This window comes from Rhipicephalus microplus, chromosome 1, assembly GCF_043290135.1.
Source record: "Rhipicephalus microplus isolate Deutch F79 chromosome 1, USDA_Rmic, whole genome shotgun sequence".
In the NCBI taxonomy this organism is placed as follows: domain Eukaryota; kingdom Metazoa; phylum Arthropoda; class Arachnida; order Ixodida; family Ixodidae; genus Rhipicephalus; species Rhipicephalus microplus.
The window spans coordinates 235,400,386-235,419,062 of record NC_134700.1 but is presented as its reverse complement, the minus strand read 5'-3'; the positions used below and the strand labels follow the sequence as shown (position 1 = coordinate 235,419,062).

Here is an 18,677-nt window from a genome sequence, read left to right as displayed (position 1 = left end):
GACCAACTATACCCAAGCGATGACACGCTGTTGGTATTCTCACAGCCTGCGGAGCTATTTTCACAGTTCAAAATTGTTGGCGCCTAGTTAAGAACGCACCCAAATAAAATGCGTTCAAGCGAACGCAAAAAAAAAATGCAGCACCGCTATACTGTGGAACCCAGCTGAGGCTGAGCGTAGCACGGGCACCCAGCAGCTGTCATTGCGTTGTTAGTCTGCATTCAGGAATGACCTTTCGCAGTAGTTCGTAACACCGGCGCCGGATAAGCGCTGGTGCAGCGCACCCTCTATTTAATCAAATAGAGGAGTGCTCCAACGCTTGGTGACGCGGTAGCGCCATCTCTTGCACGGTGCGAGTGTGAGCCGCGTGTTTACCAATCGTTTTCAGCTATCTTGAGCCACTTGTTGGCATTGGTCTTAAGTTATGTCTGCTAATTATATTATTTATTTGAATGCTGTTTTGAGCATCGAAGGTCTTGCTTTAGGTGCGTATTCGCCACTCCACTTTGAGCGTGAACACGCCACAAGAAATTTATGGATGAGCATCAAGCCGAGCCTCTAAAGCGCTACACACATAAATAAGACCCGATATGTATTCTCGCTTAACTCAAGGCGTAGACAGATTGAGAGGGGGCGTACAGGGAAGTGAACTGAATGAATGTCTCCAGATTTCTACCCTGCATACGGTGAAAGGAAGCGCGAAAACAGAAAAGAAAGAGGAAGAAAGTTGCATCTGGATGCACACCACAAAACGTACGAAGTTCATTACTTTGTTTTGTTCCTGCTGTTCATTTAAGTTCGCCTATATGCTGGCAACTTGAGCACGTGCTCGCTGTGATAGGTATAACACAACGCTAAATATGTTCTTTACCAATTATCCCAGCTGTCGACCTTGCTAAATGCGTTCATTCCTAGAAGCTAGGTTCAGCTACTTATAATATCGTGTGTATACGTGCTTCGGGGATCTTTTGAACATATTTATTAACGTTTTTATTGTTTTTCTTTCAGCGCTGAATCTCTAGTGCATGCGGTAGATTCATGTATGCTGAGTCAGTTGAAGTAAGTTCACCTTATTGAAAAGTAAGCAATAATAATTAAATGTCTCGTATCTGCAAGCCTAAAATGCGTATTTACGCTAACTAGTAGCGCTGTTCTCAAACTATACACCGGCGCTGCTCTCAAACTTTCTTACAACGAAGTAGCAACGAAGTTAATTTTGCTAAAATATTTTCGCCGTGAATTTATTACGAGGGACCACAGTAATATTTCAAGGAGATAAGGATAAAGATAGAGAGTAGAAAGAATGAAAACCGCCATTACAGCAAGTCGTTAAAGAAGCAGCACAAACACATAAAGAGGTGGGAGAAAAGAAAAAAAAGAGAGAGAACGTCGAGTCTTTCAGGAAAGCCCTCAATGGTTGACGGACAAAGCACACTTTACGAGTACGCATGCCCATGCAGAGGCACCGGCAAACCAGCGCGCGTGTCCAAGACGTTTAAGACGTGACCGCTCGCTGAGATTCCAGCTGCCCTGCTTAGCAGCTACCCACCGGCCACCCACCGACATTACGAGGAGCAGGAATACAGTCCACTCCAGAGAGAGGAGAGGGAAGAAATTCGTTCGTCGTCCGGCATCTGAGTCTCGACCGTTTCGTTCCTCTCATCTTCCAGCTTGCCTCCATCGTGGTGAGGCGTGACCACCGAGAAAGTATGTCCGCGCCCCCATCACACATCCAAGCGTTTGGCACGCCGTAGGCTGGACGCGGAAGGCGCGAACTGTGTCACTTCGGTGGCCGCAGTGGGGACAGTCAGCATGGAGTGAGCGTGCGTAGCTCGAGTCGCTAAGGTCGCAGCTCGTGGCAGTTCGTCTTTCCCCGAAGGCTTCTTTCTTTCATTCGCTTTTCCCGTTTTTTTTCTTCTTCATTTGGAAAACGAACCGTTAAAGGGACGCCGGCAGACTTGCGGAGAACTGGGTTGAATACGGCTGGGAGGCGTCGAGGAGTACGCTCATCGCTATAGGCGCGCCCGCGCAAAACACACACGCCTGGCATTGTGAGCCGTCTACGTAGAAAGCGAAATCTAGAAGGAGCGCGAAGGTGGGGTTGGAGGGAGTCGGGGTTCGCTTCTTCCGCGCGCCAACTCGTCGACGACGACTGCTCGCGTTGCGGAGGTCGCACGCAGCGCGACGAGGCACGCGAAGGAGGCACCGGGAAAGGCGGATGCAAGCCGGAGGACGCGGCCGTGCTCGAGGCGTGATCCCGCCGCAGCGGCTTGGGCCTGCAGGCTGCCACGACATCGTGCGCTCAACGGCACGGGGCTGCTGCCGAGCCACGCCGGCGAACGGCAACGCGGGAGCAACTCGCCGCGGGGCAGGCACGAACTGGCGGACTCTTTGTAAGCGTCCGGAATGCAGTCGCCATCGCCTCGGTATTATGGAGGAATATAGGCCATCGGAGGGCGGAAGGCACGCACGAACACGCGTATAGAGCTGCACACAAAAGGCAAACGGACGCGCGGCGAAGTCCGAAGCGGGCGGTCCCCCCCGGCTTGCTGCTGCTGCCTCGCGGCTGCTTGTCACGCCAGTTTATTGCCAGCAGCACAGAGCGTGATGGAGTTTTGTCTGTGGTGACTAGACGGCGCTGAAGGAGGAGCTGTAAAGACAAAAAAGCACGAGTGACGACGTCGGCGAGCCGTCGTCCAGCTGTCCTCTTTCCGTCTGTCTGGCGGCGTCATTGTGTCCGGCAGTGCGCCTCTCGCTGCATGCCTAATAGCGTCATGACGAAGTCTGCGTTGCAAACTCGCACGTCGGGGTGAGAGTGCGCCACTGACAGAACGATGGAAATGAGGCAACCGTTCGAAGAACGACGTTTGACCGCACGCTTTCTGCTGTTTGTATGCACGCACAGTACGGAAACAGTCGCGATCAAAAGTTTGTGCTCCAAGTAGTGCCTCAAACAATTTCGTTTCACACTGAATGGGCAAGCGCAAAGTACAACATAAGTGCGTCTTTTTGATGAAGGCAATGCATTGAATCAATTCTCAGCTCCCTAACTGCCCTAGCTTTCCTTCTCAATTCTTTTTTTATTATTTATGGTGCCTTATTAATAGAAGAAGCGCGAGAGCCAAGTGCTATCATGCTCCTATCTAGCTAGGACTGTCGTCTGCTACAGTGAATGCCATTAGGATCGACCCTTGCCTTCCGCTCTGACTTGAACGCAGTCCTCAACATCGTCGAGGTTGCGCACCTGACCGCCTCTAAACCACGCCGACTAAACCTGGAACTGACGGTGAAGAACGTCTGTTTTATGTACTGGCAGGCATTCGTTTACGCTGCCACTCCACACTAATTCTTGCTCTACATGCCCCCCCCCCCCCCCCCCCGCGATGCATGAAAGACAGTTACTGCGTCACTGAACTCCACTCTTCACACTCTTTCATTTCAAGAATCTCTTCCTGAAAGTCTTGCTGCTGACTCTATGCTTGCATGTATTAGTGACGTGGGCAGTGCTTGTTCTTGCGAGGAAAGTGGCTTCACGTCGTTTTTAAACGCTGTGGAATGTCGCCTGTTTAATTCCTTCCGACCGGTCAATCCTCGTACATGAAAATGTTTTTTTCACGCCCTGTATTCCTGGCATATAAGCGAAACCTTCTCTCGCGTTATGCATAGTTATGAAGCACAGATCGCACACAAGGACATGCTTGTGTCCAAGTTGAGGCTCGCACGCGTGACGGCAAGAGAGAGGCTTTTTAAGAGAGTTTTTTTTCCAGAGTGACCCACAAGATATCATGCGCCGAATGCGACCACGCAATGTGTACGCATACTTCGCTGAATCGGGCAACACTGGACTGAGACCGGGGCAGGATAAGAACGACGGCGATAAAAAACGAACACTTCCCAATGCCTTCGCCGTGCATATGGAAGCAACGGGCCGCAAGACTGTATGGAGAAACTCCAAGAATCACCGGCAAAAAACGAAGCTTGATATCGTGACTTCATCTGGTGTCGTTGGAGATACAGAGAATACGTCGCACACTCAATCGAAGTGAGAGAACTTTTCCCCCGTTGTGCATGCATTGTTTACGTCAAGAGCAGAACAATACATAAGCATCTGTAACTTGTCTTCACTTGATTGAAGCGAACAAGTCTTCCTTAGCGATGCCATGTCGTCTTTTATTCATTTTCAGTTTTTCTTTTGATCGCTGTCTGTCATTTAATTGCCTCAAAATGTTTCTGTATTTGGTGAAAAAACATTGTTAGTTTCACGTGCCTATGTGCATGGTATCGCGCGACAGCATTACGAAAGAGCTGCAATTGACGGCGCCCGGTTGGCTATACGTTTTGGAGTGTATACATGCCTTGAGTCAAAAGTAAGGAATGTGGTTTGCCTTCAGATAGTCTTTCTATATGCGCGAAGGGCGTACACCACGTGTATGACGTAGTAAGCTTTGCAGAAATTATATTTTATCCCGCTATCTACGAACGAAGGCTGCAATATTGACGTGTTAAATCCGTTATGTTGCCCTTGACATCACAGCGAGTGCGGGCGCGCTTCTGGCGTGCGGAATGCTGTCACTTGTAAGATAGAAAATCCGGGAAGCTCGGCATTGACATAGCTCCTTCTGTTTGGAAGTTTTACGTTACAGGCCCTGCCTGTGTATTAACGTCCATACTCTAACGGTCTTGAACCTTTCGAGCTTACTTCCTCCGTATGTGCGCACACAGCACAGGGAACAAAACCCTTCTTAAGCACTCTATATAGCGTGTACACACTTGTTTGTGAAATATGCATTATGAAGTGGGTCACTTCGTACAAATTTTCAGTAACAACTGACTGGAAGGTATTCGGAGAAATAATATATATATACTTTTTTTAATTTTTCAGTATCAAAATTTTGCCAAGAAAAAACGTGCTTGGAGAGATTGGCGCGATTTACGTATGGTATATTTCTGTTGCATCATGCACGTCATGCTGGCGTGAGTAAGCGGGGTACTGTAAAGAAATAAATTAATGCATCTTCTGCCCGAGTAGTGTCGAGCCTGGAGAAAGTGTGAGGCTGGGCATGCAGCAGCCTTCCTTTTTGTTTCTATTTCGTTTTTTTTTTGTTTCGTCATCTCTCTCTTTCTTGTTCTATTTCCAGACATTTCTGCTTTTTTCTTTATTTATATTTATTTATACGTTTCTTTCTACATTTGCTTTCATTATCTCTTTCTATTTTTCGCTTGCTCTCCCTTTCAATATTTATACGTAGTGTGTCTAGTTTCCCTAGCCACGGTAGTAATGTCGGCACTTACTATCGTCATTGAAGGGCTCATAGATCAAGGGAAAGAAGACTTCTATCCAGCGCGAGCGCGCGCTCAATATGCTACAACTGACTTTACCATGCGCGGTTTTGTCTGAACATGGCCTCCGAGATTGCGGGCGCGCGGGGGGAGGCGTGAACTAAGTTACGCCAAGCGAAGGCGACAACATGCAACAGCCCGGAACCCTTAAGTGCTGCGCATGTAACATAACATTACGCGACTTTATGTCATAGAGCGACATCGGAGGCGCCTTTAATGCGCAAATAAACGAGAATACTGTGCGGAATGCAGAGGCAATCACGTTCTCCTCAGAAGTACCCTTTTCTTTAGACAAATGAATTGATGTGCAGCTGTGGTGAGGCCAGGGGAGGGTGGGGAGGAGTGCGGAGGGAGCAGTCCACTTACCCAAAAATTTTCGCGTTTTGTTCCTATATATACACGCGCACTCATAAAAACGCACTCACGAACATATGCAGAGGAGATCCAGCCATTACTCCCCCTCTCCCCCTTCTAGGCAGGTATTCCTGGCTGTGCCCCTAATCTGTGGTAAAGGTGAACAGTCACAATGCCTCTCACACTTGCAAAAAAAGGGTGTTGGTAAAATAGCGGGTAATCTTTCTTTGAAGCGCTACCAAAGCTACCGTTTGATCAAGGCACGCGTGCTTGCAACCCTGGCACAGTTCGCACCCGTAATTTCCCGAGCTACTTTTTTTTTGTTTTTCCAGGCATACGACATCAGGGAGTCATTAGTCTCCGCACTCTGACGCGATGCGATAATGCCGGCTGCCCCGAAGGCCTTGCTATATGTGCTCGACAGCTTAATTGTCGTCATCGATCAACACTTTGCTGCTAAATGGCTCCACAGATTTAGTGCATCAAAGCGTGCGTTCGAAAAGAGTCGGTGCACACTTCCTTCTTTACGCGAAAGGAGAAGTATATCATAGGAAAACACGAAGCAAAAGCGGTGTCGATATGGAAAGAAACTGCGAACAACTCATTAATACAGGAAGCTCGATGGTAGATAACCGTTGTGTGCATTCAAGGCCAGAAACTTATGGACAACGAGACACAACATATGAAAAATTGGCCGCCAACCCAGCTTGCGAACGTCAATGTCCAGCAAAGCTGCACCGAACACCACACGTGTTGATGAGAGGGGATGAGGGGAAAGGAGTATATTAAATTAGTACGTTAGAGTAATTGTCGTGATAAGGAATTTGTCGTCACTGTGGCTGACGGTCATTAATTGTGCGATCATTTTTAGGAAGGCGTGTTTGTTCCTTTCGTCGAGCATTGTATTCACGCTGTTTTTCTGGTGTTTTCAATTTTTGTAATATGCCCACGGCAGTCTTAAAAAGAACTGAATGAGTTGCTAGACTGGTATCCTCTTTTTCTTTTATATGAAAGCCGGAAACACTTCCTGCGAGAAAGATTGGCCGAAGCCATCCTGTGAAGTAAAAATCAGCTGCAACCTAAGTTCTACCGGCGTATGCGAGCTTCTGTTGGTGGCTTTAGGGCAGCGCCTCCTCGGGGGTGTTCTTTAACCTGGCGTTTTTTGTTTACGTCACAACATTTTTCTACCAATCAGATGTATGCAGCTTCTCTGTAACAGCGGAATATTTCCACTGTTTCGGCAGGCAGTCTGGAGTTTACATCTTCAGCCTATCGTAAAACGCGCTGTCAGCATGCACAGAGTAGTTCAACCGAATGCAGTCGTGGATTCCTGAGACATTGAAGGTCTTCTCAGACGTAGTGGCCTCTATCTAAACTTCGGACACCGACTTTACGTGGCACACATCCATTCCCACTTTTCTATGCAGCTGAAGAATGCGATTACTCACTTTGAAGGTTAAAGCACTCGTTAGTCACTAAAGTGGCTGCGCCAGCACGAACAGCAACATGGCTGGAACCCCTCCCCTTTTTTTGGTTTCATATTTTTCTTGTTATTATTCGAGGCCACACCAAAGACGCTTTTCGGGAGCAGTCGCACGGCGATGCCAGTTCCACTGGTGGTCCACTTTCTCCGCGCTCGAGGCCTTTTCGGAGCAGAGCGAGAAAAAAAAAATAAAGGTGCGCCCGATGCATCGCTTTCCTCTGGTGCGGCCGCCAACGCCAGAACAGGGTCAGATCTCTACGTACACGACGGGCGTTCCGAATAAGATCGACACTTTCGGCTGGTCGGAGTAACGGCACGTCCCTACCGTGGGGACCGCTCGAAATAGAAGTTCTCGCGCGCTCACCGAGAGAAAAAAATTTCGACGATTTAGCGGCACCGAGACGAGCAGCGTCAGGCGCGGCCGTGCCTAGCACGAAAACAAAACACGCTTCCCCCTTTTCTCGTCTGTGGGAATGTAAGAAAGGGAAATGGAAGAACGCAATCATGCCACTCGGAATTGCAGTGGTTGCCACGGCTTCGTGAAAGAAACCACCCATGAACCGCGATACACATCCCACCAGAGGCGATGCCGATTGCTGTTAATGCGATAAAAAAACTGGCATTCGTATGTAGCTGCGCGGGAAGCCCGCTGGGGTGGACGGAGGGGAGGAGTTCGGACGTTGTGCGCTTTCCAATAGAGCGAATCCGAACAAGGAAAAAAAAGATCTTCCAAGACGCTTGGGCGCACCCAGGTTCATTGCACTCTTTAATGTTGTTTGGTTGCACCTGTCTTGTAGGCATTGCTGTCCGATTCGTTTGGTCGGTGTTGCGACCGGGGTTTCCAGACACCGGAGGTCCGGGATGAAGTTGTCGAGGCAGGAGGAAGAGAGACTTGAAGAGGGTTTATTTACAATATATACATTGCGAACTCCCTACACGGTGAGCCCTCAAACGTGGCAGGCCTCTACATGACTCCTAACATAGCGCTCCATGGTGCTTGGTTCTACATGGTTCTGCTCGGTTCTGCTCTGTTCTGCCTGGTTCTCTTCTCGAAAAAAAGCACACCGAATGAGCCGTGGGGGCTCATTATAAAGGGTCTGTCCTCCCCAGATCCCTAGAACGGGGACCGCGTACAGAGGGCACCGTCCAACCACGGATCACACATTACCCGCGAGGGTGACGAGCACGCACGGTCCACGTGAACGTTCAAAATTGAAGCGTGGTCACTGCACGGCCATGTGGCACGAACGTGGCTCCTCCTCGTCAAGGGGTGTCGCTGGGCGAGGGGTCTGAAGTTGATGACTGCATCCATCGAAAGGGCCGCCGTAAACAAGCTTCAAATGGTCGCCGAACGACTCGTTCAATTAGCGGGACGATTTCCGGCCGCCGCCGCCGCCGTCATCTTCCAAAGAAGAAGCTGCACTTGTGGTCTCCCGAACTGCTCACGGTGTCGTGGCGGCAAGACGCCGCACCCTCCGGCCAGGGGGGAACAATACATGGCGGACACAGGCCGCCAACCCGTTTGGCGACTAAAAAGGAACATCAAAAGGAACGCCGATCCATTGTCAGACCTGGCGCCGGTCCTAACAGTAGGCAGCCGGTCGTTCGGTTTGGTTTGAAGATTAAAGGAGCGCCGCTCCCTCTTCAGCTCCGGCGCCGGTCACAACAGCTCGTCCGCCGGCGGGAGAAGCGACCTGAGGGTGACCAGCTGCACAGGTTGCTCGAAGTGTCGCTGTGTAGTGCTGTCTTCCAGGCCACTGCTGATGACGCTCAGCCAAGGACTCTTTCCCTCTCGTTCCTTGTGGCTCCCCTCTGGGAAAAGCATTCATACACACCACCACAGGCACGGGAGAGCACCCTGCCCGCACTGAGACACGTCGAGTCCGACAAATTATCCAAAAGCAACCTTACTTAAGCAGTATTACCAAACACAAAGCAGCAATCGGGACGTTTCTCTGAGGTTTCACCAAAACTCCTAATCCCGATCCGATAATAATCTTCCCATCAAACTGCTTTCAAGAAAACTAATTGTCAAGTGATGCGCTCACCGTGGCATACCCGAGTGCCTGCGTGAGTAATCCGCCGTAACCCACCAGGTATCATACTCATAAAATGAAGCATTTTACTTCACGCTATCTTTTAGTTCCCGAAATTTAGTGCCGCCAAAGCCAGTCGTCAATTCCTCTTGAGAAGACGAAAGCATAACTGCCGTGCTGCACCTGCATTAGGAACCTCTTTATTATACATCCGCAAACGCACATCACAGTGCGCCTGCCTGGAGGAGATACCACCTAACCGTTCCCTTGCTGTTGCCACTTTCACAAAGCATACATATAAACTCACGAGCTAGCTTTTCTTACACACCGGACACATGCGAACAAAACATTAAATGAACAACAAAAAAAGTTTCGCATGAATCCTGAAAAATCTCGCAAGCAATAACTTTGCGTCTCTACGCTCAGTCATAATTAGTTCATAACGTTGCTCCTGCTCATTTACACGTATCTACCATGACGCAGGCTCCTATGCGTGTCGTTTATGCAATCGCACAACGCTTACCTTAGCTAAACGTACAACGCCCAAGAAATGAACAAAACCAAAAAATGTGTTACCTAAACACTATTTGGTAGACGAGATTCTTAAAAAACACATTAAAATCCAAAACAACTTAAACAGTCAAAAGCAAATTTCAAAACAAAATAAATCCACTAATGACCATCGTCAAAAGCTCACGGATGTCTACTCCTTTTTGGGACTAACGCGCGGTGTCGCGTCCTGTGGGTCTTTTTAGGCGAACGGGAAATGGAACAATGGCAAAACCCATTCGCTTCGCCTCCGACCCCCGCAAAGCTCTGCGCTGACAACCTGCGTTCTTACTCTCGCTGAGTACCTCGCACTCCCGCAGTCCATCAAACATGCCGTCGATAGAGCGACGAAAGGGTCTGCCTTTCTACCCAACGTGCTTTTTTTTTTTTTTCGTTTTGTCCGGCGGCTCGGACGCATACAAACCAACTCCGGTGCCGATGACAAACGCCTAATTCTGTACGCTCTAATGCGTGTCACTATCCTTCCAATAGATCTATACAACGCATATAGGCTACCAAAATGATAGAGCGCTAACGAAAACAAAGTACAAACGAGTTATTTACAAAATCACAAAAACAAACAAAATGTTCCTTTCAACAGTCCCGAGTCGACGTTTTCCGAGAGGCTAACAGCTGTTCGCAACAACTCTGAGTCGAACTCGCGGTGGTCGCGCCCGGAACGATTTTCTCGAGAAGCGGGGTCTACAACACGCGTCAATCGCCCTGCTACCGAACCCCGCGACGTTCCTCGAAGCCGACTTGCTGTCGCTTCCTGCCCCTCGAAAACCACCGACTCTTTTGCCCCGCACCCCGTCCAATGCACCGCGAGAACAACGGAAGGGTCTCTTGCCCCTCGACCACTTACGCACACAATGCGCTTCTCTTTTCTTTGTTCTCTGGCCGCTTGGACGCTTGCGATACGGCAACTTTCTTGAAATTTCGCTCCGCCATTTGAATACATTCCTCAAACGCGTCGCGATTTTTGCCTGCCTGTTTTTACGGCGCTTTCTCCGTTTTGCACGTCTCTTGGTGCCGTCTACGGAGCCTTTCGCCCATCTCTGATGCTCACCAGCACCCACATGCTCATCTGATTTTTCGCGCGGACTGTCTGGATAATTGCCTAGCAATCTATCCTTCAAACACTGCCGCGTACGATGCGCTTTTCTTTTCCGGCGGTTCGGACGCATACGATACAGACCCGTCAGAGATGACAACGGCACTTTTCTCGCGATTTTACCACGCCGTTTGAAACCCTTACTCAAACGCGTTGTGCTCATCTCGAGCTTTGCCTTTTTGTTGCCCTTCGGACGCTTTCTCCCCTGTGCACGCTTCTTTGTGCGGACCTGGGAGCCTTTCGTCCTACTCTGACGTTCTTCATCACCGATATGCTCCTCCGCCATCTCGCGCGCCCAGTCCTGATGATTGCCTATCAGTTCATCGTTAGACCGCGGCCGCGTAGATTGCGCACTTCTGTTCCTTACTCTCCGGCCGCTCAGACGCATGCGATTTAAGCCAGTCAGAGAAGACAACGGGCCTTTTCTCGCAAATCCGCCACGCCGTTTGAAGGTCCTCGTCAAACGCGCCGCGCTGATCGCGAGCCTTGCCGCGCTTCTGTTTTTCGGACGCTTTCTCCGTTTGGCACATTCCTTGGTGCCAAACCTGGAGCCTTTCGTCCGCCTCTGACGCTCATCAACATGGTCTACAGGGCTGCAAGGTTCGATGGAACACTCTGTTAATCTTAACTTCGTTTCCACCACCACGGAACCCTCACACCCTGCTGTGACCGCGAGCTCTTTTCCCTCAGAATGGGTTAAAACCTGTTCCATTCCCTTACAGGCACTAGCCTTCTCTTTGGCCTCAAACGGCACCGCCGCTATATCTACAGATATCAGACCCGCAGCACTCTCTTCGGCCCTAAACGGCACCGCTGCTGAAACGCACCGTTCGTGCGGTACATCTGCAAATTTCTGACCTGTAGCCCTCTCTTCGGCCTTAATCGGCACCGCCGCTACGTCGCACCGTTCGTGCACTTCATCTACAGATGTCTGACCTGTAGCCTTCGCTTCGGTCTTAAATGGCACCGCCGCTACATCGCACCGTTCGTGCGCTACATCTATGGATTGACCACTCTGCTGCAATGCCACCAATTCACAATTAAGCCTTTCTATCTCTTCATCTAATTCCTGCATCCTTTTTATATGTTCTTCATGCCTGCGCTCAGCTTCCAATTCCTCCTGGCGCCATCTTTCCTTTCTTTGCGCCCTTTGTACTTCCTCCTCCTGGTCCAATAAGTACATATTCCCGAAGTGCTCGATTTCCTCATTGTCACTATTGCTTTCGAGAATCACTTCGCGGAGTTTAGAAGCAGGCATATCATCATTAAAATCTAGCTCCAGATCCCAACACAGGATCAGCAGGTTCTCTCTTGTCAATCTCGTAAGATCCATGGCGACTACTTTGCTTTGGCTCAGCTGTGACAAAACACAAACCCACCAGCGTTTCAATTCTGGGTCTAGAGAAATTGAAGCCTGGCAAATCTCACAGCGGAGACCACAAGCTTAAGCACCCAAGTAGCACTACGTGGCCAACATCCCTCTCTACTTTTTCTTGTTAATTTTTCACTCCTGCTTTTTACAACATCCTAAAATTTAACCCGCAACGTACCCTTAGAAATTTTGAAACATTACCACTTGTTCCTATTGAATCATCTAAGCTTTCCTGCTTTAGCGTACTTGCTCAGATAATCATCCAGTGCTGCCTTGTGCTGAGATAACAACCACAGTGGCCAGGCAGTTGTTGGTTATATCTATCTTTTAACGAATCTAGGCTAAAAGACTCGATATATCTCAAGCACAAAGCCAGGCACTCACCCCATTACGTGCGGTGGTGGTACGCTGCTTCGATCCCGCCGAGTTCCAGGGCTTTCGGCTGGCCTCCGGTACATGTCGCTCTCCGTCGCAGACTCGTATCCCACCGCTGCCAACCAGTTGTTGCGACCGGGGTTTCCAGACACCGGAGGTCCGGGATGAAGTTGTCGAGGCAGGAGGAAGAGAGACTTGAAGAGGGTTTATTTACAATATATACATTGCGAACTCCCTACACGGTGAGCCCTCAAACGTGGCAGGCCTCTACATGACTCCTAACATAGCGCTCCATGGTGCTTGGTTCTACATGGTTCTGCTCGGTTCTGCTCTGTTCTGCCTGGTTCTCTTCTCGAAAAAAAGCACACCGAATGAGCCGTGGGGGCTCATTATAAAGGGTCTGTCCTCCCCAGATCCCTAGAACGGGGACCGCGTACAGAGGGCACCGTCCAACCACGGATCACACATTACCCGCGAGGGTGACGAGCACGCACGGTCCACGTGAACGTTCAAAATTGAAGCGTGGTCACTGCACGGCCATGTGGCACGAACGTGGCTCCTCCTCGTCAAGGGGTGTCGCTGGGCGAGGGGTCTGAAGTTGATGACTGCATCCATCGAAAGGGCCGCCGTAAACAAGCTTCAAATGGTCGCCGAACGACTCGTTCAATTAGCGGGACGATTTCCGGCCGCCGCCGCCGCCGTCATCTTCCAAAGAAGAAGCTGCACTTGTGGTCTCCCGAACTGCTCACGGTGTCGTGGCGGCAAGACGCCGCACCCTCCGGCCAGGGGGGAACAATACATGGCGGACACAGGCCGCCAACCCGTTTGGCGACTAAAAAGGAACATCAAAAGGAACGCCGATCCATTGTCAGACCTGGCGCCGGTCCTAACAGTAGGCAGCCGGTCGTTCGGTTTGGTTTGAAGATTAAAGGAGCGCCGCTCCCTCTTCAGCTCCGGCGCCGGTCACAACATCGGGGACGTTGTGATCAGTGTTAATGCAAGCACTGCGAAGAATAAGGCGTTTATAACATATAAACAAACTTCCCGACACAGAGAAGTGTGGGGCAGAAGTACATAGCGTTGTTGCTGTTACTTTTCAAGCGATAAAATGCGCGCACAGGTGACAACTGCACGAGCCGGCTGCGAAAAGAGAACTCGGGAACTACTGGATTTTGTCCGTTCCTTAAATACATTACCTCCCCCCTGTATACACACGACATTTTAGTTGTTTTTTCTCGCGTATTTTTGTCGTACATGTCCGCGAAATGGACGACTTATTAGCAGGTCAGTTGCGTTCTCTTCCATGTTGGCATCTCTCTTTTATGCTGGCAATCGGCTTTATCCAAACAACGCTGTGCCCCCTTCTCCCCTTCTTTAAATTGCTTATGAAGCGAGAGAGTTCGAGAAGCATGTTCTGGCGCACCCCTATTGTTTAGTGGTTCTCAAAGGTGACAGCCTTGGTAGATTAGCTTCGGCACATTTAACCGAATGACGAATATCTTGGTCGCTTCCCATTCACTAGTGCTTAAAAAACAAGAAAAATGCAAATACTTCTGCATTTCGGGAAGGCTGCCAATTTGCTGTAAGCAGACCAGTGTCCTTCTAGCAAGCCAGGTACCCATTTGTCACATTTTATATCTAATAACCCGCCACAAAGAAGCCGCCCAGAAAAAAAACGAAAATAATAAAATAAACAGCTTAACACCCGACTTCCTCAACGGGCTCACAGGGAACCATTTTCTTGGTGTTTTTTTTTTTGCAGCATTTGCCAAGTGAGCTCTAATAATGTGCATTAATACCTAGCATTGTTTAACCGTACCCGCTTTGAACGATGAGGGCTCGCTTCCTGGACTCACTTAGTGCAATACAGGACGTTACCTAACCATGCCCTACTTTTCTTGTCTTTCTAATTAAAAATATACGCTAAGTGTTTTGTACGGCACCCCACTTTTCTCCCTCCCTCCACCGCTCTTTTCTTTCTTTCTTTCTTTCTTTCTTTCTTTCTTTCTTTCTTACTTTCTTTCTTTCTTCCTTTCTTTTCTTTCCTTCTCTCTTTCTTGCTTTCTATCTTTTTATTGCTGCTGATCACTCTTGAGCATGCATCTTCTATGTAGGCCTCTTCTGAGACAATAGTGGGTGCTCTTTCTCGCGCGCCCAATTCTGTGCACGGATGAGATGGTCTCTATACGTTTCCTTCACAGGCGCCATGAGTATCGCACTTCCGCTCGGTTAGTGTGCTCTCGTTTGCGCCTAGAGGTGCTGGACTCGGAACAAGCGCTCGTAAAGGTTCGCCTGAAAATAGCGCTACCCCCCTCTCCCCCCTCATCCGCCTTCTTTCCTTCTTTTCTTGTTCAACCTCTTTATAGCCTCAACTGCTGAGAGACGCGCGCAAATGATCCGAAGACGACGTCTAAAAGGAAGCACTTATCACTCCCGGAAAAAGATTTCGAGAAAATACCTCTTGCAGCGCGACACACCTGACCACATACGTTGTAGTCGATGTCTCAAAGGTGACGTCCGGACGTCCAAGTGCGAAGCGCGAGCAGTGACCCTTGCTTGAACGTCTGATTACTGACAGCGTTAATGGCTGCCTAATTTTCGTTGTTACGGCAATTGGTTAGATAATTCGTTACAGCGAGAATTCGTTACCGCCGGAGGAGCAAAAAGGAGTATAGCGTCTCTATTACTCCACGCGCACTAGCCGTTCACTTTTAGGCTGAACAGCATCGGGAAATGTTAGTGAATAGAAGGGGAGATGATCGCATGAATCAGTTTCATGCCACAAGTGCTGACATGCTCATTTTAGACGCTATTAACTACGTGTGCCAACCTGATCTAAGAATGAAGAATTCGGAAAAATGGTCATCAAAAGAATTACATCGTGCATTCCAAGTGAATACCCGTTTATTGTCTTTCTCACTTCGTCCACTTTATTAGAGCACTTTTGTGGCAGAAGTGACACGTGTCGATCAAGGGAGCCTTTTTAATTTGAATTATACCTATTTCCTCTCGCCAGCCACGTTACCCTTAATCGTGTGGTAGCCAACCGAAGACGTTCTTGATTTGCTTCTCTGCATTTTCATCTTCATTATTGTCTAAACAACCTATTTCAATGAACCCTTCATAGCAACGCCATTATTCTTGCTTATAAGCAAATCAGTCTGATATCCCAGCTAGTGGCGAGTCTGATTTTGTCGTTCAGCGTTTCTTCAAGGTAAACTGGTGTCCTCAGCAAGAGAACGCGAGCGCCACGGCTGCACAGCCACCTTGTGTACATCCCCCAGTTTCGCAACGTAATTTGATACATTTCGATTCCCAACATGTCGTCTATTCGTTTACACTACACCGGTTAGACTGGTGCCGCATCTTATTTAGCGTATGTCGCTGCTGATTCGATTGACGAGCTTGACTTGAGGTTGAAGGAAAGGTGAGGTGAGCTAATTATGCATCCGACGCTATTGAACTTCAATCTAACTAGTCGATTCCTAGTAAACGCATAACTGAAGGCACAGTATAAGTTCGAAGGTTATTTTTTAGCGCCTAGTTGAATTATCAACCATTGCGATCTGTCTATATGCAGTCGCGTGTTTGATTTGTTAATTGTCTTACTGATATTTCTATTCGCTAATCTGTCTCAAAATTACCTATGCCACAAGAACACACAAAAAACATACTAATCGTAGTTTCGGTAGCAACTTGCGCATTGCAACCCCAACCCACCTTTTTTTTTTCGCATTTAATGCGATGACTATCAAAGTAGAACTTGATTTTTCTATTTTGTTCTTAGTGATAAACAAGAGAAGAAGAATAATAATATAGTCACTATGGTCAGCCTTGGCTATGTGCCGTATTTCTGAATGGTAACGAACCACAGTTTGCTGGACCGTAGTTACAATACGAGGTGACAGCGGTGCCTAGAACAAGTATACTGTCCTTCATCGTTCTGCTCGTTAGAGTTTCATAGGCTAGTTCGTGTCATTACTGTAGACTCTTGCAAACTAATGAGTTCCGAGCAGAACCTATTTGTAATAGTCGTGGTTCGCGGCAGCGAAATTCGTTGGTATGCATATAAAATTACGAGCGTTGACTTCCGAAAGCAGTAGAGGGGCTGCGAGTTGCGTGGTAGGGGAGACTAGATTAATTTGACATTAAGGGCGGTAACGGCGCACAAACTCACGGGACGAAGAGAAGGGACACAAACAAGCGCCGACTCTCAGCTCAACAGTTGAAAGTCAGCGCTTGTTTGTGCCCCTTCTCTACGTCCCGTGATTTTTATGCGCTGTCACAGCCCATAATGTATCACCAACTAGCCCAACTGTCAGTACTACTTAATTTGACAGCCTGAGTAGCTGCATTGAAGTACATTTCTTTTTAGTTATAATTCATGGCTACTTGCCGATTGCAGCTCGGGAGCATAAAGCGTACCGATAGTGTTGCCGATCTTTTTCTTTGCTTCTCTGTACTTATACGCCGCTCTTTATTACAAGAGTCAAAATGTCGCCCCAATAGGAGAAGGCAACGCGTTTGTAACGTGTTCGAGCTCCAAGTAAGATGTAATCTTAGTTCACATGCAGGTAGCGGTGAAGAGTACGCGTGCCAATATATTTTTTTTTGATAATCTACATGTAGGACTCACAGTGCTTTATATCCGCTTAATTAGAGTATCTTTGTCACTCTGAAGTAACTAAATCATGACTTTCGGGGCAGGACTAATCAGCTTGAAATCCCTGAGAAGAAGACTCTTGCCAAGAAATAGCGTTATTGAAAAGGTGACAAAAAAGAAAAAGAGCCTGGGAGTTGAGTCGCTTTTGTTGGTGAAACAAAACGAAACAATCAGCAAATGATGCATCTTGTTTCCCCTGTTCGCTCAGTGCTCGCTTAGGTCACTCTCGTTAGACGTCGTCATACGACGTATCTCACTGCGCTAATAGCTTCAACGGCTTCTCGGTGAAATCTACCGGAGATAAGCCACATGGAAGCAATTTTAACTCATGTCGAGCGGAGGAAAGATGCTGAACGACACACAGAAATGAGGAATATACCTTGCGCAATTTTTCGCACGCTGTATGTCTTTCGACTCGAACCGAAACCTCGCTCATTACTCGACGAAGTTTAGGTTGGCACAGCCGGAAAAGGATGAATATCCATCACTCCCTCACCTTCGTCGTCGTTTCCAAGGCCTTTATACCGTCGATCCGCAACACAGCACGAGCAGGGTCGAAAAGATCCCGGGCACCGTGGCACACACACTCCGTTATTTCTCAAGCGACAACGTGGCTTCCTGGTCGGTCCAATCCGTTCTTTCCTTCCAGCAGGTGAGTCAATCCAGAGCGAGCGTGCACAACTGCGCGACACACGCGAAACTTGCGTCCAGACCTGTGGTGGCCGGAAAAAAGGGGGCGCGGCACCCCAGGCCCGACGAGCAGAAGGCGTGCCACTCGCACTCACGAACACGAAACGCACACTACTTGCTCAGACCGGAGGGAAGAGGTGGAAGAAGAAGAACGCCGCTTAGAAAAGAGCGACTGCAGCACAGCAGCGTTGCGGTTGAACAACTCCACGTTGGCCTCGGATCGCGGAGCGGCGGCGGCGGTCGACGGCAGAGCAGCCGAGCCTGGTCGGTCGGTCGCGTGGATTTTTCGTCGGCAATGCAGGGAGGGGGGGAGACAGGTTTCTTCCTCGGGCAAGAGAAGGGGGCGCCCAAGGAGTGGCAGGACCGGTCGCCCGGCGAACCGGGTCGCCGCCGAGCGAGGGGGATGAACGCTGCGGCAAGATGCTCGCCGGGCGCTCGCGCCGCCGGCAACGACGTCCAGCGCGCTGCTGTGCGGAGGTTGCTTGCAGCCTTTGCTCGGATGCCGGCAGCAGCAGCTCTCGCGCCTCCAAGGTCAAGGCATCTTCGGAGAGCCAGGCGCAGCCGTGTGCGTGCTGCTTTGCCTACCTGCCTGCCTGCCTCCTCTGTATACGTTGGCAGCGCCAGAAGCACCCCGCCAGCACGCGGTGCAACCTACGGGTCAACAAAAACGGGTGGCTCTTCTTTCCGGTGCGCATTTTTCT

General features: G+C 49.2%; 1 protein-coding gene across 2 annotated transcripts in view; it reads right to left on the bottom strand.

Moving 5' to 3' along the window:
* The window catches only part of LOC119159499 (uncharacterized), a 230,542-nt gene extending 212,270 nt beyond the window's left edge, over positions 1-18,272 (bottom strand). Inside the window, exon 1 of one of the 2 annotated variants that reach the window (XM_075891637.1) lies at positions 17,783-18,272. The gene's annotated coding sequence lies outside the window, so the exon portion shown is untranslated. The remainder of the gene's footprint in view (positions 1-17,782) is intronic. The other variant, XM_075891636.1, reaches the window with a different exon arrangement.
* Positions 18,273-18,677: the final 405 nt, after the last annotated feature.